The 7,482-nt window shown below is 28.4% G+C and overlaps 1 long non-coding RNA gene across 1 annotated transcript in view; it reads right to left on the bottom strand.

Annotated features, from left to right (window-relative positions):
- The window catches only part of LOC122507969, a 55,271-nt gene that overhangs the window by 27,281 nt on the left and 20,508 nt on the right, over positions 1-7,482 (bottom strand). The gene's annotated exons all lie outside the window — the stretch shown is intronic.

Consider the following 7,482-nt stretch of genomic DNA (forward strand, 5'->3'; position numbering starts at 1 on the left):
AATAACTTATTTTAATTACTACGGAGAATTTTGTGAAAAGATTGAATACACAATTCTTAGAAACATAAGATAACAATATTATAATAAAACAAAAGAACATTGAGTCAGTACCTAAAAATTCTATTTAAAAAAAATAAAATGTAAACATTCCATAAACAACATAGTATAATAAATGTATATCACTATCATTAGCTTTGAGGAAAGATTCCTTTTTCTCACATTTTAAAAAACGATTAATTTTTTAATTTTTATGAAATTTGAATAAATCCACGTGGCCAGATATACAGAAATATGACACATTTAAAAATAATGAGATAATATCATTTTTCAGAAAATTTCAAGCTTACGTAATATTAGAACAATTTTTCCTAATCGCTTTCCATATTTTTCAGTTTCTTTTTAATTTTCCGCGCCCAAAAAGTATTATACCTACAGATCTTTTCTTTCTCGAGTAAGATCTTTTTAAATTGAATCATCATTGCTTGCATAACGGAAAAAAAGAAAATGAAATATTAAAGCCGGATGATGTCATTATGGAAAACAAAATTTTCGAACTATTTTTGCCTTGAATCAAAATTTTCTGTCCAAAATCAAAACAGGATCAAAGATTAGATAATGATCCAACTTTTGATCCAATTTTTGAAGAAAAAAACCTAACGAACTAATTTTCGAATGAACAACTAATTCTAACATATAACATCTGTAGCTATTTCATTAAAAATATCACCGAATACTGGAGATTTGAATGCGAACAATGAAAGAACATACAAAAATACACCTCTCTGAACATAAACAAATTTAGAGAAAAATTTGTCAAGAAATTACATAACTAATAATAATCATAAACGAAAAAAATTCGTAACACAATAAAAACAATTTTACATAACTCTCTCTCTCTCTCTAAAAAAAAGTTGTTACAAATTTCCTGTACTTTGTACTTTGCACCGCAAATTTTTCTCTCAATTCAATAATCTAGACACAAAACAAATTGTCTCTCTAAGAAAGAAGATCAACAACAAAAAAAAAATAATTTTTTGTTGATAAAATCTAAAATCCCTTATCTTGATTATCTATTATTATTAGCTAAATCTCGATACCTCTAAAGGTAGGGGATTTTTTTTTTTCAATGATTATAGTATCTGTTGCATGAAAGGATGCAGGAATTATTTTTTTTCCTGATGAATATTCGCCGGCAGTAAAACTAAATATACCATCGAATTGAATGCAGTTTAGAGATAACCGTCTGAAACTGACATTGTTTTGCCAGGGGTTGTCGCCCTGAAATCGTTGGCACGTGTAACCCTGCCACGTCCTTGGAATTATAGACACTGGGGACCAGGTAAAATATTTTCACCAAAAGAATTTTCTCAACAAAAAAATTTATACAAACAAAACAACAACAGTTGGGAATTTTTTTTATTAATAGATTTTTAATTTTTAACTAATCTAAATGAAAACAATTTTCTAATTGGAATTATGTCAAAAAGTCCAATGCTATTAATCGGACTTTTTGACATGATTTCAATTTTGAAAGTAAAAAATAAAAATTTAAAATATTCAGTAATTAAATTTTTATTTTAAGTAAAGGATTTTCGAAGTTACAAACTAAAGTATCATTGTAAAAAGAAAGTGCTAAATTAGAGCTGATTTCTGGTAATAAACTGGAACCAATTGACTCCTTAATACCCAAAATTGATTCTAAATTGATACTTATCTTTTTACGGTGATAATAGAATTTCCTGTAGTTTATCGTCAGAGGAATTAAATTGAAAAAATTGAAAAGAAAACTTATTGCATAATTGAAAGTTCTCTCCTTTTTTCAGAAAAAAATTTCCGAATTGCAAAAAATGAATATTTTAAGGGGGAAATCCTCGACAATGGCCTTCGAAAGTCAGATCAGGTGATAGGAGATGAGGTAACGAAATTTCGGCACATAATACACGTTATGTTGCATTTCGAAGCGATTTCATGAAAAAAAAACATGCACTCGAAAGCGACCCGTCGTCCTTACTCAAATTTAGGGTTTAATAAGTGGGTTATTTCAAATATACAATCCGAAATCATATTCAATTTTTACACTCTTCCTCGAAGCAATATAAACGAACCGAAAAAATTACAATACCACAAACATAATAATTAGTAACGATAAAGCAACTTTTTTTTCCAAAACACAATTTCACCAAAGAAGAAAAGTAATCAACGAAAACAGCCCATCGAGAACAAACTAAAACTTTCTTTTCTTTAAATTGCATACCGCGTATATAAACAGGAAGAGATCACAACAAAAATGTGTGATTCCGAATTTTGTTGCATGAATGAAGAAAGAAAATTTCATCAACCATTTTGCTTTCAATGAAATATGAATAAAATGAATAAAATAAATATAATAATCTATAAATAAAAACAAAAAAATATGCAAATTTTAAAAACCAGTTTGAGGCGGAAACAATTTTTTTTCATTGACTGGATATATAATCGCGAAAGTTTGGACATTATATGCGCTTACGTATCTGTCTATATGTCTGCAAAGTCTGTGAAAGAAGTTTTTATTTCATTTTGCAAACTCAATACACAAGATGAAGTCAGATCGACACGTGCGCTACAAAAGAGCGCATTCAGTATATGGTACATATAACCGGTCAATTTCTTTTATTGATCAAACTATTTCTGAATCGTAAGTACGACCCAGTTTCTTGAATCATCATCATCGCGGGAAAAAAAAGAGATTTCAATTTCAAAAAAAAGAAGTTTCAATCAACTTGAAATATAAAATAAGTTAATATCACTCCCCTTCAAGAAAAGTATTGAAATAGTTAACGTTTTATATAAAATGATTGATCAGCATTGTCAGATAAATCTCTAATGTATAATTGGATCCAATGAATCTTATTCTTATTAAAGATAACAAAAAATTAATTTCTTTAATTAAACTAAAAATAAATAGAAAAAGAATTTATAAACGCTATTTATATCGCTATTTGATCAATGATTTAGATCAAGTAATTATTGTACGCAGACGAAAATTGTACCTAAATATCAATTTCTATGCAGACAATAGAATTTTCAAGAAGATACGATTTCAAGTCACGAAATTAATTAGAAACATTTATTTTCGCTAATGGATCTTAATTAGAAATGTTATCTATGCTAGTGGACCAGACAGCCACCCAATATATATATATGATCAATTCGAAATCAGCTGATATGCGAAAAGGAAACGCTACAATAATTATGCGATAAGAAATTTTTTGACATGCGAGTTATATCATAAGTTATGTATGTCATTATTATCAATTAACTCACTATCAAAAATTCGTCTACACTTAAGTGACTGCAAAATGTACTCGATATACAAAACTAGAAACGAAAAAAATTTATCGCAAACGATCATATTTATCATTAAAGATAATCAATATAATTTCACTTGTATGTAATTAATTTCACTGTATAAGACATTGCAGCTGTTCACTGACTCGTAAAAATTTATTAATAGCATTCTAATTATTCAATTTTATAATTAAACACAAGGAAGTAGAAAAAGGGACTAAAAAAAAATTTATTCCCGAAAAAACATGTGCGAGACACTTTGGAAACTTCGTTGTAGTTTTCCTATATAAATCGAAGGTCATAAAAATCGTGACGTTAGTCAAATATTTGTCGAATCCAAATTTCAAATATATGTAACACTCATTATTCTTTATGTAAATCAATAAGTTACGAAAAGCAAAAAAAAAAAAAATAATCAAACTATACCTGCTATTATTTTTCAGAAAGTAAAAAAGTGCGTCGCGTCTAATGATGACGTACATAATAGTCTTTAACAATTTTACAAAATGAAATAACAAATAATTCATGTCAATAAAGAAGTTTTAATTTACATTTTCTAAATGATTCAGGTTTTAAATTTGTCAAAAAGGCGACATTAGAAAAAAAAATGATAAATCGATTAAACAATCTTTAGACAACATAGAAAAAAGACGAACAATTTTTCTTTTTCCGCACGTAACGATTTTCCACCTTCGCGATACTACTTATTCCTTTTCTCTATTGCGTAAAATTTTCAAAATGAATATTAACAATGCCTATATATAAACAAAAAAGCAATTTTTCTTTTTTTGAAAAAATATTCTGAGATACTGTCCTTATTATAATTACACGTGGAAACCTGTTCACATTATGCAATACTGTTGTTTGCACGATCAATGATTCAAATAAGATGAGGTCGCACACGTGGAAGCCCATCTAATTTATACAAATATCGTGAGGAAAGTTCGATATCCGATCGAGAAAAGTTCACCGTACTGGATGTCAATAAGTTTTTTTTTATTATTATAATTTCGTAGAAATTTAATTGTGTGTGATTTAATGTATCCAATCTAGCAAAAATGCCGTATTAATTTATGCAGCATTATATAGGGAAACATGAATAAAATTATGACGAAATGATAATTTTGTCTAACAGTTTTTATTTGAATTGATTGTATACTAATTATTACCGCTCCTGTATTTTTAAGAATTCTTGTTTTTATTCTAAGGCTTTTTGGGAATTATTTACATCCACGTGCCAATCGAAATTTTTTCATCTGGGGTCTCAATTCAGATGGTATTACAATATGTAGATTTTCTATTTCTTTACATACTTGGTCATTTGGGCATACGAAAAATAGTTATTTTTATTAATCTTTCGGATTAACAATAACAACTTTGGATACTAAATTAGTTTACGAGAACTAAGCAATTGAAATTACTATCGATTTTAGCAACCAAGTTCACAAAATAGGAGGTTTGTGAACTCCAACAAATCCCTATCGCATCAGAGTCGAAAACTTATTTTCGCGAAAATCGAAAAGAATCAAAGATTACAGGTTGGAAATTTACTCTGAACTTTTTTTTAGCTCCCTAGATCTAGGTGTCCTATGAATGAAAGAATCGAAATTCGTGACCCGAAATAATAGTTTGAAGATGATTTGAAGACGCTAACTTAGGAGACATTGTCCGGTTGCTGTTCTGATTGGAATTCGTACAGTAATGTCTCAACTAATTTCGAAGCAAAATCTAGTAAAGTCTGAAATTTTTGAAGCAATACAAAGTCTACAACAGTTTGCGTTCTATCTTCAGGAATAATTAATAAATCCAGAAGTGTTATGCAAGAAATCAAAGAAATTTTCCACAAAGAATCCCTAATGACTGCTGAATCAGTTTCTTGTTACTCTTGTCAACAAAGGAAAATTCTACTACATTGTAAACTACAACATTGAAACGAATCATATTTTTATGAATTGCTGATTTATAACAAAAAGATTTTATAGAGTGCTGCTGATTTCCGATATAGATTATTTTCTAAACTAAACACGATTTGCAGATTCCAAGCGACGTTCCTGTTCGATTTTGGATCTAACAAAAAAAGAGCTTCCATTCGAAAATTAAAAATTTCTTGATAGAGAATTTCTCTTCTATTTTACAGAATAGCGAAAGTCTTAACCCTCCATCCGTCGCATGGTGAGAATTTCCCTCACCCAGTTTCTTTTTTTATTTATAACTTTTAAAATACAAAAAATTATAATTTCATATTCTCATTACCTTTCACAACACTCTTCTTCTTTACATTAAAACAATTTTTGTGTTTTTTTATATTTTAATTTCTTTGTTATTGAATTTGAAAGCAGCAAATGTCGAGGATTTTTGACGCGAAGTGAGGGAACTTCTCACCATGCGACTGACCGCGTATACTCGATTTCATTTGTCATTAATTTTTTATTTAAATAATTAACAGAAAATAAAAGTTAATTTTACTGCCAATAGGTTGTTTAGAAATTCTAATGAACATTTAAAAAAAAATTTGGCATTTTAAAACAAGTTTGGACTAATTTATGAGGGTGAGAATTTCTCTCACCTGCGACGGATCGCGTTACAAAAAAAGGTGCGACGGATGGAGGGTTAAGGGAAACAACTAAAATTTCGTTAATAGAGTGAAATTTATAGCCTTTTCTAGTGCATAATTTCCCTGTGTGTGAGTTTTAGTTTTTTCTTCTACTAATTATAAATAATACTTTTTAGCCTTGTTCTTATTCGAAAAGAATAGAATCATTTCGAATTTGTTGCGAATCATTTCTGATTTATCGTAAACCACTTTCGGATATTCTGAAACAAAAAACTATAATTTATTTTGGAATTCAAATTGAGTTGAATTTAATATTTCTAACTGCGACAATCGAAAATATTTTCACTGTCAGAAAAAATACTAATTTTCACACTACCAATAAAAGTTTAAAATAGCCAGATGATCAGTATTCAATTTATAATTAGATCCAAAACAACTCTTAATTTACTCCAGCAGTTAGAAATCAACGAAAGAAGAAAAATATTTCCTCGAAATTTTTGGTGGGACTAATTTAAAACTGCTCCTGCAAGAATCTTCATCTCTCATAATATCATATTCGCCTCGTGGATTTAAATCGTCAAGTCATGAAACACGTGTCGAATCCTAATTATAATAGTCAGAATAAAAAAAAATTGCTTTAAATCTTTGTTTTTTATCCTCATTTATCAAATTGAATGATATTTATTAGTCTGTTTATAATCAATTTTTATTATAGAAGACAATAGTAGTTATTTTTATATTTTTCGCCTTTTATATTTTCCCCGCAACGAAAATTTATGGAAATTCAACTTTTCACAGTATAATTTTCTAAAGAAGCATATATACTTTTCTTTGGGGATACATGTCATTTTTTTCCTTTTTTAATAACAAAAGCAGCCATAGAAGTGTCTATCGAGATGGAAAAAAAGAAACTCGTTGCAATTGAATTTCTACAGATACCAAAAAGAAAAAAAAAACATTAAACTAACAATGACAACTATAGAGATTTGGGATTTTGCGATAAGATATAATACTTTTTTCATTTTCATACTTGACATACTCTAGATTCAGTACTACATTCTCTCCTCTTTCTTTTTATTATTATTCTCGGAAAATACAAACTTGCAGATGTTATTCATTCATATATCGAATGTATTATGTATGAATATTTGATAATGAATTCTTCAGTTTAATTACACTAAATATGCTTTTTGAGTAATTTTCATATCCTGTTTGGTACCTATTGTCAGCTAATTTCTATTATCTTGATCTGTATTAACAGTGCAATTAAGTAGTAGAATTTTATTTTCATTTTTATCGAAATTCCTCTATTTTAAAGGAGTAAATTCATTTTTCAGAAACAAGTTGTTTGAGAAAAAAGGGGTTTGAGTAAAGAAAACAAATTTTCCGAAACAAAATAAATAAGACCATTAGCAGATAGGGAAATCCCGGTTCTCAAAGACCTACTACTAGTCTAGTACAAAAAAAAGGGTCTTCTCGTCTAGACTCCTCTTTTCTAAAACCAGACGTCCTTGGTTCTCGTTTTCAAACTCAGACTGCATAAAAATAAATGAATAAATCCTCTATTATCCTCCAGTTCTTAAATTTTTTAACATTATAAA

The sequence above is a fragment of the Leptopilina heterotoma genome, unplaced genomic scaffold (assembly GCF_015476425.1).
Source record: "Leptopilina heterotoma isolate Lh14 unplaced genomic scaffold, ASM1547642v1 Lhet_52, whole genome shotgun sequence".
Lineage (NCBI taxonomy): Eukaryota > Metazoa > Arthropoda > Insecta > Hymenoptera > Figitidae > Leptopilina > Leptopilina heterotoma.